At 43.7% G+C, this 26199-nt stretch overlaps 1 pseudogene; it reads left to right on the top strand.

Moving 5' to 3' along the window:
* LOC114269390 (cell division control protein 48 homolog A-like) overlaps positions 1-26199 on the top strand; it is a 63898-nt pseudogene that overhangs the window by 19594 nt on the left and 18105 nt on the right.

The raw sequence follows: 26199 nt of genomic DNA, 5'->3' as shown, positions 1-26199 counted from the left end.
TTGGACGGCTACAATTCTATTTTATGTTCTGTTTGACAGCTTTCACATTTTTATTTTGTTCTCCCCTTTCTGCCTCATAGACTATATCTATTTTTATATGGTTTCGATGACTTATTTTGCACATGATGATTGTTATTGCATAATACGTTTGGGGCAGACCGCCAATACCCAGTGGAGCATCCGGAGAAGTTTGAAAAATTTGGCGTGTCACCTTCCAAGGGAGTTCTCTTTTATGGGCCTCCTGGATGCGGAAAAACCTTGCTTGCCAAAGCAATTGCTAATGAATGCCAGGCTAACTTTATAAGTGTCAAAGGACCCGAGTTGCTGACAATGTGGTTTGGAGAAAGTGAGGCAAACATCAGAGAGATATTCGACAAGGCATGTCAGTCAGCTCCTTGTGTACTTTTCTTTGATGAACTCTGTGTGGGTGAAAATCTGACCACACTACCTGCCTAGTAATCAGATGGAGAGCACTTGCAGAATAGATGGCTTCAGTAAACCTGTAACAGTAAGAAAAGGCTCCGGCGGTGGCTCTTCCACCTGGGGGCACTCCGACGATCAAGTCAGTATATCTCTCAAAGATAATCAAGTGCTAAACTCACAAGCTTAAGCATAAAACTGCGTACCTTAGACCCACGGGGGTACCTCTCTTTTATAGCCAACTCAATCCTAGTCTCACTAGAAGCCTGACTTCTATGGACTCCCATTCAGTGCTTACTTTGGATTCCTCAAGAGATAAAGATAAACTCCCTAAGAGCTTTATCCTTATCTTAACAAAGTCTTCTCTTTACTCTAGGACTCTTGCCCCCTTTATCTATTATCCGATTATCTCGGATTCCGATATCTTCGGAGATAACCTCGACCTCGCCAAGATAACCTCGGCGTCACAACCAGGACACGTGGCACCTCGGCTGACACATCGGCGTCACCTTGCCACGTGTTGGTATTCAGAAAATATATCCCCACAACTGCCCCCTAGGTTCTATTACCTCGGCATTCTGAGGTGATGGAACCTATATCTGTATTGTCTTCTAGTACCTTGGCATAAGAACTCTTCGGCCGAGATTGTCAAGCCAATATGTCCTGTTTTCAAGAACAAGAACTCGAATGAACTTTCCCACGCGCATGAGCTGTCATGCATCACTTCTCAACCGTTTCTCTTACGCGTCTTTACCTTTTTGGTCCGTGTTTGTGACGCGCCTATAAATCACGTTTTTCCTGTGTATGCCGCCTGACGTATGTGCTGCTCCAGGTGCATTGATTATCTTTTGCCGCCGTTTTTGGCTTTTGACAAAAACCCTTCCTTCTTCTTTCATTTTTTCACTATTTCATTTGTTGTTTCTCTCTCTAAACTCGTTCTTTTGAATCCACCATTGCTGAAGCTTCCAAGCTCTGTGTTTGTCTTCCTGGTGGAACTTTCGTCGTTCTGCCACATCCGTAACTACCGACTGATTTCGGCAGTCCTCACATCGGCTTCATTTTTCCTGGTAAGCAACTGTTCCTTGTGATTTCAATTCTTGACCATCTCTGGAATCTCCTATTATTACTGTCTTGCTCAAATATCTATTTCGTGAGTCATTCATCTGAATGTGTTTTACTCCTTGATTTGGCCCTTGCCTATATCTTGAACACATGCACCGTTGCACCATTTCACTTTTTTTTTGTCACTGATCTTGGTCCTTCATTTCTCGTATTCTTCATGTTCTTGATAGCCCATCCCTATTCTTGTTTCTGAAACTTCGCCTTTGTTTTCTGTTTTTTGTGTCTTTGCCAGATCTCTACCTTTAATTTTTACTTTCAATCTCTGCCTTCATAGATTTAGGTTTGGGATTTGTCTATAGAACCTATCAATTCTTAGGAAAAAACTGAAACAATCCTTACCAGCATATACCTAGGGTTTCGCCGAGGTCCCGATAACCCCTTAAAATCATCTTCTTTCTGGAACCAAGCCCTCTGTCTTTAGGCCGACGTTATGGGTATGTGGAGGCATAGGGTAAACACCCCGACCAAACTTGAGTACTTTAGGCAAGAGTTCTCTATTCCTACCGATGTTCACCTTAGGCTAGCTGAAGATAACGACTCCATCATGCCCACAGATGATTCAATGCCTTTTCCCATAGTAGCTTTTACTGAGTGCGGACTCCGGCTCCCACTTAACATTCTCTTTCGCGAAATTCTTCACTTTTACAAGTTGAACCCTATGCAACTTGCCATAAACTCTTATCGAGTGATCAATGGCATCATAGTTTTAGCTAGGCAGGAGAATGCTAGGATCACCCTTGCCGACATCCAGTACTGTTATACCATGTGCCCCCTTAACCTGAAGGAAAAAGGCTTCGTCTATTATCTTAAGCCGAGGTCCACTGAATTCAAAATCGTAGCCGACCTCCTAAACTCCAACAAGGGGGCTGGAGATGACTATGTTATTGCTTCGGGAAATTGGGAGTTTGGCGTAGACGAGGACGCCCATCTCTACCCTCTTCCCCGATCAGTTAAAGAGAGCAAGGGTAAGAGCCCAGTGTCAATACTTAGTTGTTTTGGTTCAAGTCTTCAATATTTTATCTGTTTCTAATGTCTGTTTCTTCTTGCAGACGTTCGTAAGTTACCAAAAGACTTTTGCCAATCCTACGTCCCCAGTAAAGACTTGAAGAGGCTCCTAGACCTGCCAATCCAAAAGCGCAAGGCTCCACTGGTACTGAATTTTATTCCGACGTACAAGTCGACTTTGCCCGACGTTCCAAAACGAAAGAAGAAAAGCCTTTCTCCTCCGACTGCCACAACTCAAACCGCCTCTACATCACGAACAGATCAAGAGTCAACATCTGACCCAACCAATCAACCATCTACCTCGGCCCCATGTTTAATCCCAATACCAGAAAGAAAACTTTGGCGACGACTTGTCAAAACTGCTGAAATGGGTCGTCCGAAGCCTGTTGCTGTAGATCTCTTAGCCGACCTACCTGCCGACGTTGATGTTGTTCCGACTCAATCCATGCCCCTACCAAAGCCAAAAAAAATAAAAAAGGCCCAGCCCAAGGCCAAAGCTACTGAGGTTGAGGCTAAGGATGCTCTGCCCATCTCACAATTGGCTGAGAGTAAAAAAACTGCTTCTGTTTCTGCAAAAAGGTCTGCTGAGACCCCACCCTCTGAGTCCACACAGTCAAAGAAGCCGAGGTCGGCCTCAGCTACTACCTCGGGGTCCAAGAAACCGGATGTCCCTTGGGCTCCCAAAATTACTTTGGAAGACAGGCCAATTATGTCCAGTGAAAGCGCCGACGACATAAATGTCGGCGTTGCCCTCAGCACGGCGTTGCTTCTTCCGGGCGACCTCGAGCGAAATGCTGAGTATAGTGAGTATGAGAATTACGCTCTAATGCTCCAGCACTCCGTTCAAGTAAGTGTTCCTGCTTGGAACTTTCTACTTTCTTTCTGTTTCATACTTAAAATATTTTCTAACACTTCTGTTTTCTCTCAGGCCATCCAGCATGCCCATTCGTTTTCAATGCAATCTTTCAAGAATCGGGAGAGGATGGCCGAGATGAAGAGGGAGTTTTCTGCTCTTTAGAAGATCAACAAAGGTCTTCAACAAAAGATGAAGAGGCTAGAAGATCAGGCCGAGGCTGCCACTAAGGCCCAACAGATGGCCGAAGAAAAAGCGGAGTCTGCTGAGGCTATCAGAAAAGTTACCGAGGCTGAAAAAAAGGAGTTCGAGTCTAAAACGGCCCAAGCTGAGAAGGAGCTTCAGAAGGCTCTGGCCATCAAAGAAGCCAAAATCAAAGAAGCTGATGAGAAGGCTTACGCCCAGGGCATGGCCGACGTCACTGAGGACTGCAAACTTCAAGTCAGGCAAGTATGCAACAGGGGCTTTTCCCTTGGTTGGATGTCCCTCGCCAAAAAGCTTAACATTCTTGATGATTCGCCACTGCGCAAAGCCGACGCTATTCCTCTGTCGTTCCCCCTACCTCCTCCATCAAGTCAGCCTGAAGGAGAATCTGAATCTGAATCTGAAGATGCTGATGAGGAAGAGGATGAGGCTTTGGTCAGGAAATCAAAAGATGCTGATGGGGCTAAGTCCCCTCCTCAGAATGAGCAAGTCCTTGACTTGACTCATGAGGAGGATGAGGACGTTATCAAGGAGACCACTCCTGAGCAAGCATCATCTGATGTTCCTCCAGTTGATAGAAGTCTTGATCAAACACTTGCCGAAATTGATGCCGAGATTGCTACAGATCAGGAAGCCGAGGTATCTCTTCAGGAGACTTCTGAGGTTCAGATCCAGCCAGTTGCTGATGCTGAAAAGTCTTAGCTTTCATGTCTTTTCTTTTGCACCCTTGTTCTTTGTTTTGTTTTTTGGACAATGTAAGCTTCCTTTCATGGCCGATGTGCCTATCTCTATCATTGCCGAGCAATTTGCTTTTGGTTAGGCCGAAGTGCCTTCTTTGTACACAACTGCAACTGTTTTTTTTTTTTTTTTTTTTGAATGCTTTTATATGGTTCTATACTTAGAATATTTTTTATGCCTTTCATATTTTGCCACCTTTATGAAATCTTCTCGGGGTTACATATCTCGGGTATAATAACTACAAGCTTTACTTCGGCAAGATACTGACCTGCAAACTTTTTTATGAATTTCAACAAGTATATACTATTCAATGCTATCTTTGCAAACATTTCTCAAGTTATAACAAGTGCTAAACCATGATCTACTTGTAAATTGCTACAAATTTCAACAAGTGTTTAAATAATATACTTAGCTTTTACCTCAACCTGCAAATTGCTGCAAATTTCAACAGATGATCACATGTCGGCTTAACATTATCTTGTAAATTGCTACAAATTTCAACAAGTGTTAAGCATCTTCTTTGGTTGGACCAACCTGTAGATTGCTATAAATGTGCGAACTGTAACCTCGGCTTCACTTCGACTTGTAAATTGCTACAAATTTCAACAAGTGAAGAGAAACAGTAATCTCGGCTTAACTTCAATTTGTAAATTGCAAAACATATCAACAAGTGAAGATAAGGAATCAGCTTAACTCCAACTTGTAAATTGCTACAAATTTCAACAAGTGAATTAAGGAATAATCTCGGCTTAACTTCAACTTGTAAATTGTTACAAATTTCAACAAGTGAAGATAAGGAATCATCTTAACTCCAACTTGTAAATTGCTACAAATTTCAACAAGTGAATTAAGGAATAATCTCGGCTTAACTTCGACTTATAAATTGCTACAAATTTCAACAAGTGAATTAAGTATCTCTGTCTTTTCTCTGACCCTAATGTGAACCTGAGTTGTACTTGGGTTCTCATTATTCATGTCTCAAAAACACCAATATGTAACTTTATCAATCATATGTGTTTTAAAGAAAAGGGCAAAGATTTTATTGATGACATCGGCCAAAAATACTGCACATCTAATGATAGAAGAATTTTAAATTACAAGTGTTCCAAGGTCTTGGCAGTGTTTTGCCCTCGTTATCTTCAAGCCGATAAGCTCCATTGCCTAATACCGAAGTAATTCTGTAGGGTCCCTCCCAGTTTGGGCCAAGCTTGCCCTCTCTGGGATCTTTCTTGTTGCCGACGACTTTTCTCAGGACTAGGTCGCCGATTTGAAAATCTCTTGGATTGACCTTCTTGTTGTAAGCTCTAGCAAGCTGTTGCTGGTATACTGCGAGCTGAATTGCAGCTTTCTCTCTTCGTTCTTCCAAAAGATCCAGATCTCGGGCTAAGAGTATGTCATTTGTGCCATTCTCTACTCCCTGGGTCCTGATCCCTGGGATGCCGACCTCCAATGGGATGACTGCTTCTGTGCCATAAGTCATGGCAAAGGGGGATTCCCCTGTTGATCTTCTCGGCGTAGTCCGATATGCCCAAAGTACGTTGGGCAACTCGTCTACCCACTTTCCTTTTGCTACCTGCAGCCTCTTCTTTATTCCATCCAAAATTACTTTGTTGGATGCTTCTGCTTGCCCATTACTTTGGGGAAAACTTGGTGTTGAAAAGTAATTCTTGATCTTGAATTTCGTACAAAAGTTCTTGATGAGTTTGCTGTCAAACTGCGTTTCGTTGTCGGGGACTATTGATCTTGGAATCCCGAATCTGGTGATGATGTTTCTCCATTTAAAGTTCTTGACGTCCACATCTCAGATTTTAGCAAGAGGTTCTGCCTCTATCCACTTCGTAAAGTAATCTGTTGCTACCAGCAAGTATTTTCTCTGCCCAGTTGCCTGGAGAAGTTGCCCAACAAGATCCATGCCCCATTGGGCAAACGGCCAAGGGCTGGATACTGGGTTTAGGTCAGCAGCTGACTGATGTATCAAAGGTGCAAACTTTTGACATTGTTCACAATTCTTCACGTAGGCTTCAGCATCCTTTTGCATGTAGGGCCACCAATACCCCTGGGTAATGGCCTTGTGGGCTAAAGATTTGCCCCCCAGCATGGCTTCCACAAATTCCTTCATGAATTTCATATAGGAAATCTTCAACCTGCAAAGGGTATACGCACCTTAAAAGGGGTCCAGTGAAGGACCTTCTATAGAGGTGTCCATCTTCTGTCAGACTGAATCTTGCAGATTTCAATCTGACTTTGTGTGCCTCCTTACGATCTTCTGGCAGCTTTCCTTCTTTTAGGAATGCAACGATTGCATCCATCCAGCTTGGTCCCAAGTCCATGCACATTCTTTCTTGCTCTGTGCTCTGTGGTTCTATGCTCGGGCCCGACATATAGTCGATCATAATTGTCCTTGTTTTTCCAGTCTGCATTGAACTTGCCAGGTTAGCCAACGCGTCGGCGTGGGCGTTGTCATCTCGGCTAACTTGGAGTAGTCGGTAGTTCTGAAATAGGGCTGCCAATCTAATGACCTCTTTTGTATATGCCGACAACCTTTCATCTCTGGCTGCAAATTCTCCTGTTGACTGGTTAACAATAAGTTGTGAATCACAAAAAACAATTACCTCATCTGCTTCTGCTGCTGCTGCCAGCTTTAGGCTTGCAATTAATGCTTCGTATTCCGCTTCATTGTTTGAGGCCTTGAACCCTAAACGGATGGATTATTCTATTATTTCTCCATCTGGAGATATCAGCAGTACTCCTGCCCCTGCTCCTTGTCGGTTCGAACTTCCATTAACAAACAGTCTGAATGAGTCGCCGATGTAGATGCTGCAGGGTCTGAGTTTTTCCTTCCTTTGCTCTTTTGCCTTTGGCTGGGATTCTCCTTGCTTGCTGGGACAATGCTCAGCCTGGCTCAACAGAGCCCGGCTCAACAGAGCCCGGCTCAACAGAGCCCGATGTTCGATGGTTTCGGGCGTGAATTCTGCCACGAAGTCAGCCAAAACTTGGCCTTTAATTGCTGTTCTCGGCCTGAACTCCAGGTCATACTGACCCAGGGCTACTGCCCATCTTGCTATCCTTCCTGTTAAGTCTCCTTGTTGCAACAAGGACTTCAGTGGATGTTCTGTTAGGACCACAATCTTGTGCGCCTGAAAGTAATGGTTCAACTTCTTTGAAGTTGTTACTAAGGCTAGCATTAATTTCTCTAGTGGTAAATACCTTATTTCTGCGCTGGCCAAGGTTTTGCTTACATAGTAAACAGTCTTTTGCTCCCCTTTTTCTTCTCGGATTAGTACTGCACTGACTGCGTGTTCTGAAACTGCCAAGTACAAAAACAGTTCTTCCCCTGGTTCTGGATTGAAAAGAACCGGAGTTGTGGTCAAGTACTTCTTCAGGTCGGTTAAAACGGCTTCGCATTCTTCTATCCACAGAAAGTCTGTGGCTTTTTTCACCAAGTTGAAGAAGGGTCTGCACTTATCTGAGCTTCTGCTGATGAATCTGTTTAGGGCTGCCGCCCTCCCAGTAAGCATCTGAACCTGTTTTGCTGACGTCGGGCTCTTCAGCTCTAGGATGGCCTTGATTTGGTCTGGGCTGGCCTCAATGCCCTTTCTTGTTACCAGATACCCTAAAAACTTACCTGATCCAACTCCAAACGCGCACTTTGATGCGTTGAGTCGGAACCGGTATGTTTTGAGTATATCAAAGACCTCTTTTAGGTCGGTAAGATGACCCTTAGATTCCTTGGTCTTCACGACCATGTCATCGATGTAGACTTCTACCATTTTGCCAATCAGGTGCTTGAACATCTTTGTTACTAACCTTTGGTAAGTTGCTCCTGCATTTTTCAACCCAAAAGGCATTACCTTGTAACAGTACAGGCCTTTAGGGGTGATGAACGCGGTCTTCTCCTCGTCTGGAGGGTACATGGCAATCTGGTGGTACCCCCTGTATGCATCCAGAAAACTCATCCTTTCATGCCCTGAAGTAGCATCTACGAGCTGGTCAATCTTGGGCAGAGGAAAGCTGTCTTTGGGGCAGGCTTTGTTGAGGCTGGTAAAGTCTACACAAACCCTCCATTTGCCGTTCTTCTTCTTCACTACTACTGTGTTGGACAACCATGTTGGGTAGTGAACTTCTCGGATGGCCTTGGCCTCCAGAAGTCTATCTACCTCTTCCTCTACTGCTTCGACGTGCATCAACGTCGGTCTTCTGGCTCGTTGAATCATAGGTTTTGCCGATCTGCCGACATTCAGTCTGTGGCAAGTGACCTCGGGGTCAATGCCAGGCATTTCGTAAGGTGTCCAGGCGAAAACCTCAATGTTGGTTCTTAGAAAAGTTTCCAACTCTTTCTCCTCTTCTTTGGCTAAGCCTGAGCCGAGAAGAAAGAACCGTTCTTCATCCCCATCCTGGACGAGGATTTTCTTTAGCGCCTCTTCGCTCTTCTCAGCTGTTTCTTTGCCGACGTCTTCTAGGACTTCCACGTCCTTATCTTCAATTTCTGTCTTCTTTGGCTCTCGCACGCAGCAGGTAGACTTCATTGCTATCAAGGAGCAATTTTTTGCTTGCAGTTGATCTCCTCTAATTTCCTCAATCCCATGCTCCGTTGGGAACCGCAATAGTTGATGTAACGTTGAGGGAACTGCCCCCATTGCATGCAACCATGGCCTTCCCAAGATGATGTTATATGGCGAGGGTGTGTCAATTACCATAAATTCTGTCTTGATCTTCTTAGTACCAGCTTGTACTTCCACGCTTGCTGCGCCCAGTGGCCACGTCGGCGTTCCATTGAAGCCGACCATCGGGCTGCTGGATTGTTCCAGGTCGTCAGGATGAAGGCCCAGCTCCTTATAACATCTGACATACATGATGTCGCAAGAGCTGCCTTGATCAATCAGGATGCGCTTCACTTGGCACTCCCCAACCTGGAGGGATACTACCAGGGCATCGTTGTGCGGATGCTGGACCATCTCTAGGTCAGCTTTAGTGAAGGCTATCATCGGTCCTCGGTACTCCTCAGGCCGACTTCTTTTGTGTCCGACCTGGTTCACGTGCTGCAGGTGTTTTACTCTTTGGGTTTCTCCCCGAATGTCGCTTTCGTTCACCTTTGAGTGGATTACATTAACCACCCGTGGTCCTCCTGCCTATGGTTGCTGTGCTGGGGGTGGTGGTGTTGCTGGTGCTTGAGGCAATCTTACTTGTTCTTCCCTTGTCCTGGCTTCATCAACCAGGTCCCTCAGAAGGCCTTGTCTTACCAGGTCTTCTAAGTGTGCTTTTAAGGCTCTGCAACCCTGAGTTGGGTGTCCTTCTTCATTGTGGTAAGCACAGCGCCTACCAACATTTCTTCCCATAAATTCCCCTGGTGCTCTTGCTGGTGCCCTGAAATAAGGTTGGTTTCGTATTTGATCCAGGACTTTATGGATTGGGATTCGGAACACCGTCGTCACTGCCTGTTTACCCCTCAATTCAGTTTCTTGTTTGGTCGGCCCGTTGTTACCTCGGCCTCGCTTCGACGAGCCGTTTCCCTTCTCCGGCTTTATCTCTTTATTTCCCGACGTATCTTCCTCGGCTCTGGCGTACTTCTCGATTCTCGCCATGAGTTCTTCCATGCTTTTTGGCAATGTTTTTGCCAAAGACTTCCGTAATGGGCAATCATCTTTCAGGCCGTTCTTGAAAGACACCATCGCCACCTCTTGGTTGCATTCGAGTATTCGATTGAACACCTCGTAGTACCTCTTCACGTAGGCCCTCAGGCCTTTATCCTTGGTGATTCTTAAAGCCATCAGAGCGTCGACCCTCAAGGGCTATAGTTTGTTCGTCACAAAGCTGGCCACAAACATCTTAGCCAGGCCTTCCCACGTCTTTACGCTTCCCTTCGGTAGTTTATGGAACCAATCGGATGCGATCTCTCCAAAGGATGAGGGGAATACTTTGCAGAGCAACGACTCGTTCCCACTATATAATGCCATTGAATTCAGGTATAGTCCAACATGAAAGTTGGGATCTGACTTACCATCATAAATTTGGAACCTCGGCATACTGAATCTCTTTGGTGCTTCAAATTTGTCCAGTTCCACTGAGAATGGTGTTCTCGGCTTAACTGGGAAAGTCACCTCGGCTTCAACATTCTGCTGCCTCCTTTTGAGGTAATCCTTCAAGTCTTCTTTACTCCTACCTGGAGCTCGGCTATCTCTGGACTTTAATCTTTTTGGTACACTACTTTCGGCCTCGTGGTGGGCCCGTTTCGATCTTTCTCCATGGGTTGTATCAAAGCAGAGTGCTTGCCCTTGAACATGCCGATGTTCTTTGGGCCCTGGATCCTTCATGTGATGTGTCCTTCGGGACTCTTCTTACCTCGGCTCCTCTCGTCCGACCTCCCTAGAAGGTCGGTGAGAGTGTCTTCCACTCCTGGTGTGCTGAGGGGCTTCGGGGATTGCTTTCCTTCCTCCCTTCTGGGTATTAATTGCTGGCATCGGCGTATCTTGCAACGGGTATGGTGGCTGCATAACATTGTTTTGCATCATGAAGTTGACCACTGACTGTAGGTCTGCCAACTTGTTTGCCAAGTCTTTTACTTTCTCATCTCTCCGTAGGCACCTATCCCTCCATACCTGAAGGTTATCTTCATTATAATACTTGCTTTGGTCTGTCCTCTTCGAAGTGTCGCCCTCCTGGCTGACGTCTTTCTCTCCGTGGCCCTGGTCATGATTTTCTGTACTATGGTTGTCTCCTTCAACGTCAAGGTCAATTGGTCTGCCACTCCCAGCAGGAGTGTCGCCCCCAATGTTTTCCCTCTGTCCGTCACTGGCCATCTATTCTTCTAAGTTTCCCACAAACGGCGCCAAATTGTGTGGGTGAAAATCTGACCACACTGCCCGCCTAGTAATCAGCTGGAGAGCACTGGCAGAATAGATGGCTTCAGCAAACCTATAACAGAAAGAAAAGTCTCCGGCGGTGGCTCTTCCACCCAGGGGCACTCCGACGATCAAGTCAATATATCTCTCAAAGATAATCAAGTGCTAAACTCACAAGCTTAAGCATAAAACTGCGTACCTTAGACCCACGGGAGTGCCTCTCTTTTATAGCCAACTCAATCCTAGTCCCACTAGAAGCCTGACTTCTATGGACTCCCATTCAGTGCTTACTTTGGATTCCTCAAGAGATAAAGATAAACTCCCTAAGAGCTTTATCCTTATCTTAACAAAGTCTTCTCTTTACTCTAGGACTCTTGCCCCCTTTATCTATTATCCGATTATCTCGGATTCCGATATCTTCGGAGATAACCTCGGCCTCGCCAAGATAACCTCGGCGTCACAACCAGGACACGTGGCACCTCGACTAACACATCGGCGTCACCTTGCCACGTGTTGGTATTCAGAAAATATATCCCCACAAACTCAATTCCATTGCGACCCGGGTATTACTATCCGAGCCTATTACTTGCAAGTTAATTTTGTTTGAATATGAACACAATTAAAATTACAGATAGATACCAATGATTAGCCTGTCTTTTTCTTTTTTCTTTTTTATAACTTAATGATGTTTCATATATGAGTACACTTCTTTTTTTTTTCCCCTTTCTTTTTCTAATTACTATGCCTGTCTGATTCAGCGTGGGAGTTCAATAGGAGATACAGGTGGTGCTGCAGACAGAGTTTTGAACCAACTGTTAACAGAAATGGATGGGATGACAGCAGAGAAGACGGTATTTATCATAGGGGCAACAAACAGGCCAGACATTATTGATCCGGCATTGCTTAGACCGGGACGTCTAGACCAGTTGATTTACATCCCACTAACAGATGAAGCTTCCCGTCTTCAGATATTCAAAGCATGTTTGCGAAAGTCTCCGATCTCCAAGGATGTTGACTTAGCCGCCCTTGCACGGTACACTCGTGGGTTTATTGGGGCAGACATAACTGAAATTTGTCAGCGTGCCTGCAAGTATGCCATTAAGGAGAATATCGAGAAGGTAAGAGATTTTTTTCAACTTTGATAGCATTATGCATTGAACGGTTGATGAAGACTTCATATAAACAACTCCTCCATTTTGTTTAAGCGTTGAAATTACACACAGTTGGAATATAGCTGGTGTAGCTTGTCTAATAACACAATTTATTGTCACTAAATTTGTAAACACTAGATGATGCAATTTTTTAGGAGAAAAGAAAGAATCTGAGAATGTGTTAAAACCTATGCTACACAGACATGGGTGTGGGTATGTGTCTAAGTGTTCGATTCATCTAATTCCCATGTCTAAAGACATGGGACACGAGGAAATATTCGTCTTTTCAATATTATTTTCTACATTAAAATGGTGTTAGTGTGTGAGTGATTTTCCGATCACGCTGTCCAACTTAGTAATCAACTGGAGAGAACTGACAAAATAGATGACACATGGTTGACCTGCAACAGAAAGAGAAGATTCCGGCGATGGTTCGTCCACCCGGGGGCACTCGGACGATCAAGTCAGTATATCTCTCAAAGATAATCAATAGTGCAAGATTCACTGGACTGAATATAAATTGCGTACCTTAGACCCATAGGGGTGCCTCTCTTTTATAGCTAACTCAATCATTGTCCCAACAGGAGCCTAGCTCTAATGGACTTAGGATTACTATCAATCTTGGACTCCCAGTAGGATTGGGATAAACTCCCTAAGAGTCTTATCCTTTCCCAACTGTAGTCTTCCTCTTTTCTAGGACTCTTGTGCCTTATCCGCTTATCTCGGATTCCGATATCTTCGGAGGTAACCTCGGCCTCGCCGAGATAACCTCGGCGTCATGACCAGGACACGTGGCACCTCAGCTAACACGTCGGCGTCACCTTAGCCACGTGTTGGTACTCAGAAAATATATCCCCATAACTGCCCCCTAAGTCCTATTACCTCGGCATTCTGAGGTGATGGAACCTATATCATTCCTTCTTGCTAGTACATCGGCTTAGCCGAGATCATCATCATAGGCCGATATGTCTTCTTAAAGATCAATAATTCCAAGAGCTCCTTCATACGTATGAGTTGTTATACATAACAACTCAACCGTTTAGCCACGTGTTTTTTCCTTATTGGATCGTACTCCGGACGCGCTTATAAGTCGTTTCGCGCCTACATGCGCCATCTGACGCATTTGTTGTTCCAGGCGCATTAATTGCCCTCTTTTGCCGCCGTTTCAAGTTTATGACAAAACTTGTTTCCCCCTTTCGTTTTTTTTCACTTTACATTGTCTTCATTCAGAATTCTTTCTCTCTCTAGCTTCCTTTAATCCTCCATTTTTCCAAGCTTTGAAACTCTGCAATTGCTACATCTCACCTCTTCCAGCGTGGTTTTCACCGATCTTCTGCCTTCGCAACCGCCGTCAGACTTCGGCAATTCCCATTCCGACTTCTCTCTTTCTGGTAAGCCACTATTTCGTCTAGTTTCAGTTTTTGATGCTCTTCATTATTCATTGTCATTGCTGCTTTGTTCAAACATTAGATTTGCGAATCATATATCTGAATGTGATTATTTTACGGCTTTGCTCTTTGCCCATGTCTTGAACACTTGCACTACTCATAATTTTTCTGCAATTTTGCAACTGTTCTTGACCTTGTACCCTTTCACACACTCTATCACAATGTTCTTGGTAGTTCACCCTTGTTCTTGATTCTGAAACACGTTCTTGTTTTCTGTTTTCTGTGTCTTTTCCAGATTTCTGCTTCCAATCTTGCTCCCATAGAGTTAGGTTTTGGGATTTGCCTATAGAACCCACAAGTTTTTAGGAAAAACTGAAACGAACTCCTTTTAGATCCATACAAACCCTTACCACTGTACATTTTTAGGTTTTTTGCCGAGGTCCCAAAAACCCTTTTAAACTACCTTTATTCTGAAATCCAACCCCTTGAGTTAAGCCGATATCATGGGTATGTAGAAGCATAGGGTGGACACCCCAACAAAATTAGACTACTTTAGGCGAGAGTTTTCCATCCCTGCCGACGTCCATCTGAGGTTGGCTGGGGATGACGACTATATCATGCCCGATGTAAACCTCATGCCATTCCCAATAGTAGCGTTTATTGAGTGTGGACTTAGGTTTCCACTTGACCCTTTGTTCTGTGAAGTCCTCCACTTCTATAGGTTGAACCCAATGCAACTTGTAATCAATTCGTACCAAGTTATTAATGGTGCCATAGCCTTAGCAAAACAAGAGAATGCTAGGATTACTCTTGCCAACTTCCAGTTCTGTTATACCATGTGTCGCCTGAAATCAGAGAAGGCCACATCTATTACCTCAAGCTGAGGTCCACGGAATACAAAATTGTTGCCGACCTCCCTCACTCCAACAAGGGAGCGGGTGATGATTACTTCATCGTTTCAGGTAACTGGGAGTTTCAGCCAAACGATGACCTCCATCTTTATCCCTTAAGTCGAACAGTTTTCGGGGAAGGAGCTGGTAAGGGCCATCCTTCACAAGTTTTCTTACTTTCTTGCATAAAGTTTTCAACATTCTTGCTCTAATGTCTATGCTTCTTTCTGTTTTGCAGTTCTCCCTCAGCCACCAAAGGGCTTTCGTCAGTCTTTCTTCCCCAGCAAAGACTTGAAGAAACTACTGAATTTGCCAGTCCACAAGCGGAAGGCCCCTCTGCTTCTTAATTTCATTCCGACGTATAAGTCAGCTCTTCCCGACGTCCCAAAAAAGAAGAAGAAAAGCATTTCTCCACCTTCTGCCACAACACCACAAGGTACGTCCACATCTCGGACAGACCAAGGATCAACCTCAAATCCAGCTGAGCAGCCGTCAACCTCGGCTCCCTACTTGATCCCGATATCCAAACGACAACGTCGGCGACGAACCGTTTTTCTTGCTGAGATGGGCCGACAAAAGGTAGTTGCCAAGGACCTCTTAGCTAGCATCCCTTCTGATGTTGACGCTCAGCCAACACAAACCCAGCCTCCACCAAAGCAAAAGAGGATAAAGAAGGCTCAGCCTAAGGCAAAGGTAACTCAGGTTGACACTGAGGACACCTTGCCAATCTCCAAATTGGCTGAAAGTGACAAGTCCCAGCCTACCACGGAGAAGAGGCGTGCCGAGGCCCAACCATCCGACTCTCCTAAATCAAAGAGGCCGAGGTCATCCTCTGCAACCACCTCGGGGTCCAAAAAACACGATGCCCCCTGGGCCCCCAGAATCACTCTGGAAGATAAGCCAGTTATGGCTAACGACAGTGCCGATGACATTAATGTCGGCGTAGCCCTCAGTACCGCTCTGCTTCTCCCGGGCGATCTCAACCGAAACGCCGAGCTGAGCAAGTACGAAAACTACGCTCTGATGCTTCAACGCTCCGTTCAAGTAAGTGTCTTTGTCTGGCAATGTTTTCTTTATTTTTATTCATTCCATACGTGTAATTTTTTCTAATAACTTCTGTTCTGTTTACTTTCTGGCCATCCAGCATGCCCATTCTTTCTCAATCCAATCTTTTGAGAATCGGGAGAAACTAGCCGAATTGAAGAAGGAGGTCTCCAGTCTTCAAAAGTCCAACAAAAGTTTACAATAAAAAATGAAAAAACTAGAAGACCAGGTCGAAGCTGCCATCAAGGCCCAAAATGATGCCGAAGAAAAGGCAGAGTCTGTTGAGGCCATCAAGAAGGCTCTTAAGGCCTAGAAGAGAGAGGCCGAAGAAAAGATGGCCCAGGCCCAAAAGGAGCTTCAAGACACTCTGGCCACCAAAGAGGCCGAGGTCAAGGCCGCCGACGAGAAGGGCTACAACGAAGGGGTGGCCGACGTCACGGAGGATTATGAAAAGCAAGTGAAGCTGGCATGCAACAAGGGCTTCAACCTTGGCTGGATGACCTTGCTGAAAAGGCTTGATGTCCCCGAGGACTCCCCCCTCAGGAATGCCGATGTCCTTCCTCTGCCATTCCCCCTAACTCCAAGCCAAACCGGCGACGACGATTCTGAGTCTGAGAAGGAGGAGGTTTTGGTAAGGAAGTCCAAAGACGTTGCTGGGGCCAAGTCTCCTCCTCAAAATGAGCAAGTCCTGGACTTGACTCAAGATGAGGAGGATGAGGAAGTCGCCAAGGATGCTGCGGCTGAGAAGGCGTCATCGGATATGCCTCCTGCCGATAAGAGCCTAGATGAAACTCTTCAAGAAATTGATGCTGAACTTGCGGCTGAGAAGGTTGCCAAGATGTCTTCTCAATAGTCCTCCGAGATCCAAACCCAGCCTGCTGCTGAAGACTCTTGATTTTGATGTTATTTTCTTCCATCTTTTGTACTTTTGCTTTTCTTTTTTTGGGAACAATTGTAAGCTTTTGGCCGACGTGCCTTTTTTGAATATTAATACAACTTTTCTTCCCTAAATGCTTGTATCTTTGTCTTCTGTTTACTGCTTTTGCATGATTCTATACTTAGAATATATCTTTAGTATACACTTCAATCTTTGTGCAATCTTCTCGGGATAACACACCTCGGTCATACAGACTTCGTTTAACTTTAACTTGTAAACTTTTTCTCAAGTTTCAACAAGTATCATCATCTCAGTTTTGACTTCAACTTGTAAACTTTTCTCAAGTTTCAACAAGTGTTAAACATTATTTCAGTTTAAACTTGTAAACTTTTCTCAAGTTTCAACAAATATTAAACATCATTTCGGTTTAAACTTGTAAATTTTTCTCAAGTTTCAACAAGTGTTAAACATCATATCGGTTTAACTTCAACTTGTAAACTTTTCTCAAGTTTCAACAAGTGTTAAACATCATATCGGTTTAACTTCAACTTGTAAACTTTTGTCAAGTTTCAACAAGTGCTAAACATCATTTCGGTTTAAACTTGTAAACTTTCTCAAGTTTCAACAAGTATTAAACATCATATCGGTTTAACTTCAACTTGTAAACTTTTCTCAAGTTTCAACAAGTGTTAAACATCATATCGGTTTAACTTCAACTTGTAAACTTTTCTCAAGTTTCAACAAGTGCTAAACATCATTTCGGTTTAACTTCAACTTGTAAACTTTTCTTAACTTTCAACAAGTGTTAAACATCATTTCGATTTAAACTTGTAAACTTTTCTCAAGTTTCAACAAGTATTAAATATCATATCGGTTTAACTTCAACTTGTAAACTTTTCTCAAGTTTCAACAAGTGTTAAACATCATATCAGTTTAACTTCAACTTGTAAACTTTTCTCGAGTTTCAAGAAGTGCTAAACATCATTTCGGTTTAATTTCAACTTGTAAACTTTTCAACAAGTGTTAAACATCATTTCGGTTTAAACTTGTAAACTTTTCTCAAGTTTCAACAAGTATTAAACATCATATCGGTTTAACTTCAGCTTGTAAACTTTTCTCTAGTTTCAACAAGTGTTAAACATCATATCGGTTTAACTTCAACTTGTAAACTTTTCTCAAGTTTCAACAAGTGTTAAACATCGTATCTTTTCTCTGCCCCCTAATGTGAACCTAAGTTCCACTTGGGGTGCCTCATTATCCATGTATTCAAGAAATATCGGCAAGTATCTAAGAAATGTAGAAGAATTCTACTGAAATTTTATTCATTATGTCGGCAAGAAACAAGGAAAATCTAATGATAAAAGAATTTCAGATTACAAGTGTTCCAAGGCCTTGGCAATGCTTTGCCCTTATTATCTTCAAGCCGATATGCCCCATTGCCCAATACCGAAGTGATTCTGTAAGATCTTTCCTAGTTTGGGCCAAGCTTGCCCTCTCTGGGATCCTTCTTGTTGCCGACGACTTTTCTCAAGACTAGGTCGCCAACTTGGAACTCCCTTGGGTTAAATTTTTTATTGTAAGCTCTGGCAAGTTGCTGCTGGTATGCTGCCAGCTGAATTGCAACTCTCTCTCTTCTTTCTACTAGTAGGTCCAGATCTCGAGCTAAGAGTACATCATTAGTCCCGTTCTCTACTCCCTAGGTTCTGATCCCAGGGATGCCGACTTCCAACGGAATGACAGCTTCTGTGCCATAGGCTATGGCAAAGGGGGATTCCCCCGTTGATCTTCTCGGCGTAGTTCGATACGCCTAGAGCACACTTGGTAGTTCATCCACTCACTTTCCTTTCGCTGCCTGCAGCCTCTTCTTTATCCCATCCAACATAACTTTGTTGGATGCTTCTGCTTGTCCATTGCTTTGGGGAAAGCTTGGGGTTGAAAAGTAGTTCTTGATCTTGAACTTTGCACAGAAGTTCTTAATCAATTTGTTGTCGAATTGTGTTCCGTTGTCGGTAACTATTGCCCTTAGAATTCCAAATCTGGTGATGATGTTCTTCCATATGAAGCTCTTTACATCAACATCTGGGATTTTGGCAAGGGGCTCAGCTTCTATCCACTTAGTGAAGTAGTCTGTCGCAACCAGCAGGTATTTTCTTTGTCCAGTTGCTTGGGGTAGTTTCCCAACGAGATCCATGCCCTATTGGGCAAACGACCAAGGACTGGATACTGGGTTCAAGTCTCCTGCTGGCTAGTGTATCAGAGATGCAAATCTTTGACATTTTTCACACATCTTCACATAGGCTTCTGCATCTTTCTGCATGTAGGGCCACCAATACCCCTGGGTAATGGCCTTATGGGCAAGTGATCTGCCTCCAGAGTGGCTTCCACAAATTCCTTCATGAATTTCATATAAAAATCTTCAACTTGTGAAGGATGTACACACCTCAAAAGGGGTCCAGTGAAGGATCTTCTGTAGAGGTGTCCCTCTGCTGTCAGACTGAATCTTGCCAACTTCAATCTGATCTTGTGTGCCTCCTTGTGGTTGTTTGGTAGCTTTCCTTCTTTCAAGAATGTAACAATTGCATCCATCCAGCTTGGTCCCATGTCCACACACATCGCTTCGCGCTCTGTGGTCAGTGGTTCGATGCTCGGGCCCGACAGGTAATCAACCATTATGGTCCTTGCTTTTCCAGGTTGTACCACACTAGCTAGGTTGGCCAACGCATCGGCGTGGCTGTTATCATCTCGGCTTACCTGAAGTAGTCGGAAGTTCTGAAACAAAGCTGACAACCTGATGACCTCCTTTGCGTAGGCCAACATTCATTCATCTCGGGCTGCAAACTCGCCTGTTGTCTGATTAACTATTAGTTGTGAATCACAAAAAAACTATTACCTCATCTGCTTGCACTGCTGATGCCAGCTTCAGCCTTGCAATGAGTGCTTCATATTCTGCTTCATTGTTTGAGGCCTTGAACCCCAAACGAGTCGATTGTTCTATTATCTACCCATCTGGAGATATCAAAACTACCCCTACCCCCTCTCCCTGTCGGTTGGAACTCCCATCAACGAACAGTCGAAAGGAGTCGCCGATGTAAATGCTGCAGGGTCTGAGTTTTTCTTCTTTCTTTTGTTCTTTCGCCTTTACCTGGGCTTCTCCTTACTTGTTTGGATATCGTTCATCTTGGCTCAACGGGGTCCGATGTACGATAGATTCTGGCGTGAACTCAGCCACGATGTCGGCCAGAACTTGGCCTTTGATTGTTGTTTTGGGTCTGTAGTCCAGGTCATATTGGCCCAGGGCGACTGCCCATCTGGCTATTCTTCCTGTAAAGTCTCATTGTTGCAGCAAGGACTTCAAGGGGTGTTCAGTTAACACCACAATTTTATGGGCCTGGAAGTAATGGTTCAACTTCTTTGAAGCCATTACCAAAGCCAGTGCCAATTTCTCTAAGGATAGATACCTTGTTTCTGCATCGGCCAAGGTTTTGCTTACATAGTAAATAGCCTTTTGCTCCCCTTTTTCTTCTCGGATTACCACTGCGCTCACTGCGTGTTCTAAAGCCGCTAAGTACAGGAACAGCTCCCCCCAGGTTCTGGATTTGAAAGAACTGGAGCTGTGGTCAAGTACTTCTTTAGGTCGGCCAAAGCGTCTTCGCATTCCTCGGTCCATAGGAAGTTCATGGCTTTCTTCACCAAGTTGAAGAAAGGTTTGCATTTGTCTGAACTTCTGCTGATGAACCTATTCAGGGCTGCAGCCCTTCCAGTTAGCATTTGCACCTGTTTTGCCGACGTTGGGCTCTTCAAATCCAGTGTGGCCTTGATCTGATCTGGGCTGGCCTCTATGCCCCTTCTAGTCACCAGGTATCCTAAAAACTTACCAGATCCTACTCTAAATGCACACTCTACTGCATTGAGCCAGAGCCGATATGTCTTAAGGATGTCGAAGACTGCTTTCAGGTTGGCCAGATGACCTTCAGGTTCCTTGGTCTTCATGACCACGTCGTCAATGTACACTTCTACCGTTCCGCCAATCAGGTGTTTGAACATCTTGGTTACCAATCTTTGGTATGTTGCTCCTGCGTTTTTCAGCCCAAAAGGCATCACTCTATAGCAATACAGTCCTTTGGGGGTGATAAACACAGTCTTCTCTTCATGTGGGGGGTACATGGCTATTTGATGGTACCCCCTGTATGCATCCAGGAAGCTCATCCTCCCATGCCCCGAAGTGGCGTCAACTAGTTGGTCAATCTTGGATAGAGAAAAGCTGTCTTTGGGACAGGCATTGTTTAAACTAGTAAAGTCTACACAGACCCTCCATTTACCGTTCTTCTTCTTCACCACTACTGTGTTCGATAGCCATGTCGGGTAATTTACTTCTCGAATGGCCCTTGCCTCGAGAAGTCTGTCTACTTCTTCTTCCACTGCTTCGACGTATACCAACGTTGGTCTTCTTGCTCGTTGAATTACAGGTTTGGCCGACTTGTTAACGTTCAGCCTATGGCAAGTGACCTCGGGGTCAATGCCTAGCATTTCGTAAGGCGTCCGCGCGAACACCTCAATGTTTTCTCTCAAAAAAGCTTCCAATTCTTTTTTCTCTTCTTCAGCTAAGCCCGAGCTGAGAAGAAAGAAGCGTTCTTCATCCCCTTCCTGGACGAGGATTTTCTTCAGTGCTTCTTCACTCTTTTTGGCCGGCTCCTTGCCGACATCTTCTAGGACCTCCACGTCCTCGTCTTCAATCTCTGCCTTTTCTGGTTCTCGAATGCTGCATGTGGATTTCATTGCTGCTAATGAGCAATTTTTTGCCTGCAGTTGATCTCTTCTTACTTTTTCAATCCCATGCTCTGTTGGGTACCGCAATAGTTAATGCAGTGTTGAGGGAACTGCCCCCATTGCATGCAACCATGGCCTTCCCAAGATAATGTTGTAAGGGAAAGGTGTGTCGATTACGGTGAACTCTGTTGTTATCTTCCTGGTGCCTGCCTGCACCTCTAAGTTGGTTGTTCCCAGTGGCCATGTCGGCGTTCCATTGAACCCGATCATTGGGCTATTGGATTGCTCCATATCATCTGGGTGAAGGCCGAGCTCCTTGTAACATCGAATGTACATGATGTCGCAAGAGCTGCCTTAGTCAATCAGGATGCGTTTTACTTGGCACTCCCCAACTTGGAGGGATACTACCAAGGCGTCATTATGCGGATGCTGCACCATCTTAAGGTCAGCTTCCGAAAAAGACACTACTGGTTCTTGGCACTCCTCTGCCCGATGTCTCTTCTCCCTGACTTGGTAGACATGTTGTAGGTGCTCACCTTCTGGGTCTCCCCCCTAATTTCGTTCTCGTTGACCTTCGAGTGAATCATATTGACTACCCGAGGTCCTCCTGCCTGAGGTTGTGGGGCTAGGGGAGGTGGAGCTGCAGGCGCCTGAGGCAATCTTGCCTATTCTTCCCTCGTCCTGGCCTCATCAACAAGGTCTCTCAGATGGCCTTGTCTCACCAGGTCTTCCAAGTTTGTTTTCAGGGCTCTGCAGTCTTGAGTCATATGCCCATCTTCATTGTAGTAAGCACAACGCCTACCAAGGTTTCTTCTCATAAACTCTCCTGGAGCCCTTGCTAGTACTCTGAAATAGGGTTGATTCCGAATTTGTTCCAGGACTTTGTGAATTGGGATTCGGAACACAGTTGTCACTGCCTGTGTAGCCCTTAGTTCTGTTTCTTGCTTGCTCGATCCATTGTTACCTCGGCCTCGCTTCGGCGAGCCATTTCCTTTCTCTTACTTTATGTCCTTAGTCCCCGACGTGTCTTCCTCGGCTCTAGCATACTTCTCGATTCTCGCCATGAGCTCTTCCATACTTTTTGGCAATGTCTTTGCCAAAGACTTTCGTAGTAGACAGTTGTCTTTCAGGCCATTCTTGAAAGATACGATCGCCACATTTGGGTATTCGATTGAACACCTCATAGCATGTTTTTGCATAGGCCCTAAGGCCTTCATCCTTGCTGATCTTCAGGACCATCAATGCGTCCACCCTTAATGGCTATAGCTTGTTTGTCACGAACCTGGCCACAAACATCTCGGCCAGGCCTTCCCAAGTCTTCACGCTTCCCTTTGGTAATTTGTGGAACCAATCTGATGCAATCTCCCCGAAAGATGAGGGGAACACTTTGCAGAGAAATGGCTCATTCCCACTATACAATGCCATTGAGTTCAAATATAATCCAACGTGGAAGTTGGGGTCTAGCTTACCATCGTATATTTGAAACCTCGGCATACTGAATCTCTTCGGCGCCTCAAACCTGTCCAATTCTACCGAGAATGGTGTCATCAGCTTATCTGGGGAGGTTACCTTGGCATCGACATTCTGTTGCTTCCTCTTGAGGTAATCTCTTAAGTCCTCCTTCGTCCGCCCAAGAGCTCGGCTATCTACTGCTTTCAGTCTTTTTGGTGTGCTACTTTCAGCTTCGTGGTGAGTCCTTTTCGACCCTTCTCCATGAGTTGTGTCAAAGCACAGTGTTTTCCCCTGAACATGCCGATGTCCTTTGGGGTCTGCCTCCTTTGTGCGATGTGTCCTCCGTGATTCTTCTCTTCTTGACTCTCTTCGTCTGACTTCCCTAGAAGGCCGGTGAGAGTATCTTTCACTCCTGTTGTGCTGAGGGGCTACAGGGATTGTTTTCTACCCTCTCTTCTGGGCATTGGCCGCTAGAATTAGCATGTCCTACAGCGAGAACGGTGGCTGCATAACGTTATTTTGCATCATGAAATTGACGACCGACTGCAGGTCTGCCAATTTGTTTGCCATCTCTTTTACCTCTTCGTCCCTTCGCAGGCACCTATCCTTCCAAACCTGGAGGTCGTCCTCGTTGTAGTATCCACTTCGATCTGGTTTCTTTGGTGCGACGCCAGTCTGGCTGACGTCTTTCACTCCGTGATTCTGGTCACAAGTTTCTGCGTTGCATTCGTCTCCTGTGATATCAAGGTCAATAGGTCTCCCACTCCCAACAGGAGTGTCGTCCCCAATCTTTTCCTTATGTCCGTTACTGGCCATCTATTCTCCTTTCTTTCCCACAGATGGCGCCAAATTGTGTGAGTGATTTTCCGATCACACTGCCCAACTTAGTAATCAGCTGGAGAGAACTGGCAGAATAAATGACACCTGGCTGACCTACAACAGAAAGAGAAGATTCCGGTGGTGGTTCGTCCACCTGGGGGCACTCCGACGATCAAGTCAGTATATCTCTCAAAGATAATCAATAGTGCAAGATTCACTGTTCTGAATATAAATTGCGTACCTTAGACCCACGGGAGTGCCTCTCTTTTATAGCTAACTCAATCCTTGTCCCAACAGGAGCCTAGCTCTAATGGACTTAGGATTACTATCAATCTTGGACTCCCAGTAGGATTGGGATAAACTCCCTAAGAGTCTTATCCTTTCCCAACTGTAGTCTACCCCTTTTCTAGGACTCTTGTGCCTTATCCGCTTATTTCGGATTCTGATATCTTCGGAGGTAACCTCGGCCTCGCCAAGATAACCTCGGCGTCATGACCAGGACACATGGCTCCTCGGCTGACAAGTCGGCGTCACCTTAGCCACGTGTTGGTACTCAGAAAATACATCCCCACAGTTAGCAACATGCTTTAAACCATTTCATGCATAACATGGAAGTTTTATACGTAGTTACATTGCAAATTGAATTAATAAATATGCTTGCTAGTTGATTATATAACTTCATGTGTCTAACACATATCCCATAGTTGGAGAAGATGCCTAACAATAAAGTAGGCATGGGGTAACCAAACCTACATATGAGAACTTGTCTCCATATTTTACAGAAATTGTTACTGGTCTTCTCTAAGATTCTTGGAATATTACATTGAAATTTCTGGAAAGATCAAAAAGAAAAATAGTAACATAATAACACTGCAGGAAATTTTGGCAGTAGCGACGTTTAAAAAACGCCACTATAAGCCTTAGAAACGCCGTTAAAGGATATAGTGACGTTTATAAGTTGCGTTGAGGATACGGCCGTCGTCTTAGGTACATGACGTTTATTAAACGTCACTAATGACTTTAGTCGGCGCTTTTTAAAACGCCATAAATTCTCAAACATCCGTTATATAAAAACCATCACAGTTAAACGTTGACATCATATGACGATATTTAGTGACGTTTTTTAAAAAACGTCATCTTTTTAGTTACATGATGACATTTAATGACGTTTTTTTCGAAAACGCCATCTTTTCTCCTTATTTTTAAAAAAAAAATAACACTGCTATTTACAGAAAGAAAAAAATATAAATAAATTTCATTTGCACTCACTAAATCTACAAAATAATGCTTCTTTAAATAAAAAAATAAAAAAAAAGAAGCAGCAAAATAAGGATTCAATTGTTAAATTGCACTATTAGCTAAATAAGGTCAAATCTAAAAGTCAAGGACTCTATACAGAAACACATAAACTAAAAATAAACCAAACAAGTATAATTCCTCTTCCATCCTCTTCCAGATTGCTAAAATTTTACATTTGACAAACAATAGAAGAAAAATTGTAACATTTCCTACCTATTTATATTTAACCACAAATCATACCCCAAAAATTGTTAAAAAACCATCAAAATATTGAATAACTCATTCATGGGCCAATGCTTATTTCAAGGAACAAGCTGGCCAATGCTCCTACAAAAAAAATCACTGAAATCAGTCATAAAAAAATAAAGAAACTAACCCCAAAAAAAATTAAAAAAAAAAATATAAAGTTAGCAAATTATAATCATTACCAATAATAAAGTTAGCAAAAAGTTAGCACATCAATCGCAAGCCAAGTTCAAAACTCTCACCTCCACTTGCAAGCACCACATTCAAACTTCACGTTCATCACATAAATATATACTCATAAGAGAGATTACAGATAGTTCGAGTATGGAGAGCACCACCAGAACTTGTTAAAAGGTAAAGTAAATGTTATTAATGCAAGAACACATTAATTATGTAGAAACAATAAATAATAAAATGATATATACTCATAAGAGAGATTACAGACAGTTCGAGTATGAAGAGCATCACCAGAACTTGTTAAAAGGTAAAATAAATGTTATTAATGCAAGAACACATTAATTATGTAAAAACAATAACTAATAAAATGAAGTAGTTGTTTCACCACCGTCAAACTATTCATTATTACTTGTGAAGATCAATTACAGCCTTCTTAGAGGCACTAACAACGCAATTATATAATTAGAAAAGCCTAATAATGTATTTAGCAAACTAATAAAATATAAATTTTTCCAATTTAGATATATTATACTAATATTTATTTCATTTTAAACATTGTGAAGTAATATATATAATTATAGATTATGCTAAATAAAATGAATCTTGAGAATCACGATTTGATATGAGTCATGATCCACTATTTTAGCAAAACAATTTACGATTCAATTTGTGATTTGACAATAATGGTCAACAAGTCTTCGCTTATGGTCTTAGATACTTACTGTAAACTCGGTCACTTGAATAGAGTTGGCATAAGGACCAAGGATTCTCGCCTCTTTATACATTGCCAAAATAAAGGCTACGCATGTTGTTGATTTCCCATCACTGTAGACCCAGTCATCTTGTTCCAAAATTGTAAGTAATTAATCAAAGGTTATGCCTTACCTTTCAGCCTCAACTAGAATTCC

The sequence above is a fragment of the Camellia sinensis genome, chromosome 4, assembly GCF_055761805.1.
Source record: "Camellia sinensis isolate YWXY chromosome 4, ASM5576180v1, whole genome shotgun sequence".
Lineage (NCBI taxonomy): Eukaryota > Viridiplantae > Streptophyta > Magnoliopsida > Ericales > Theaceae > Camellia > Camellia sinensis.
Note: the sequence above shows the minus strand (reverse complement) of the source record. Positions and strands in the feature narration are given on the sequence as shown.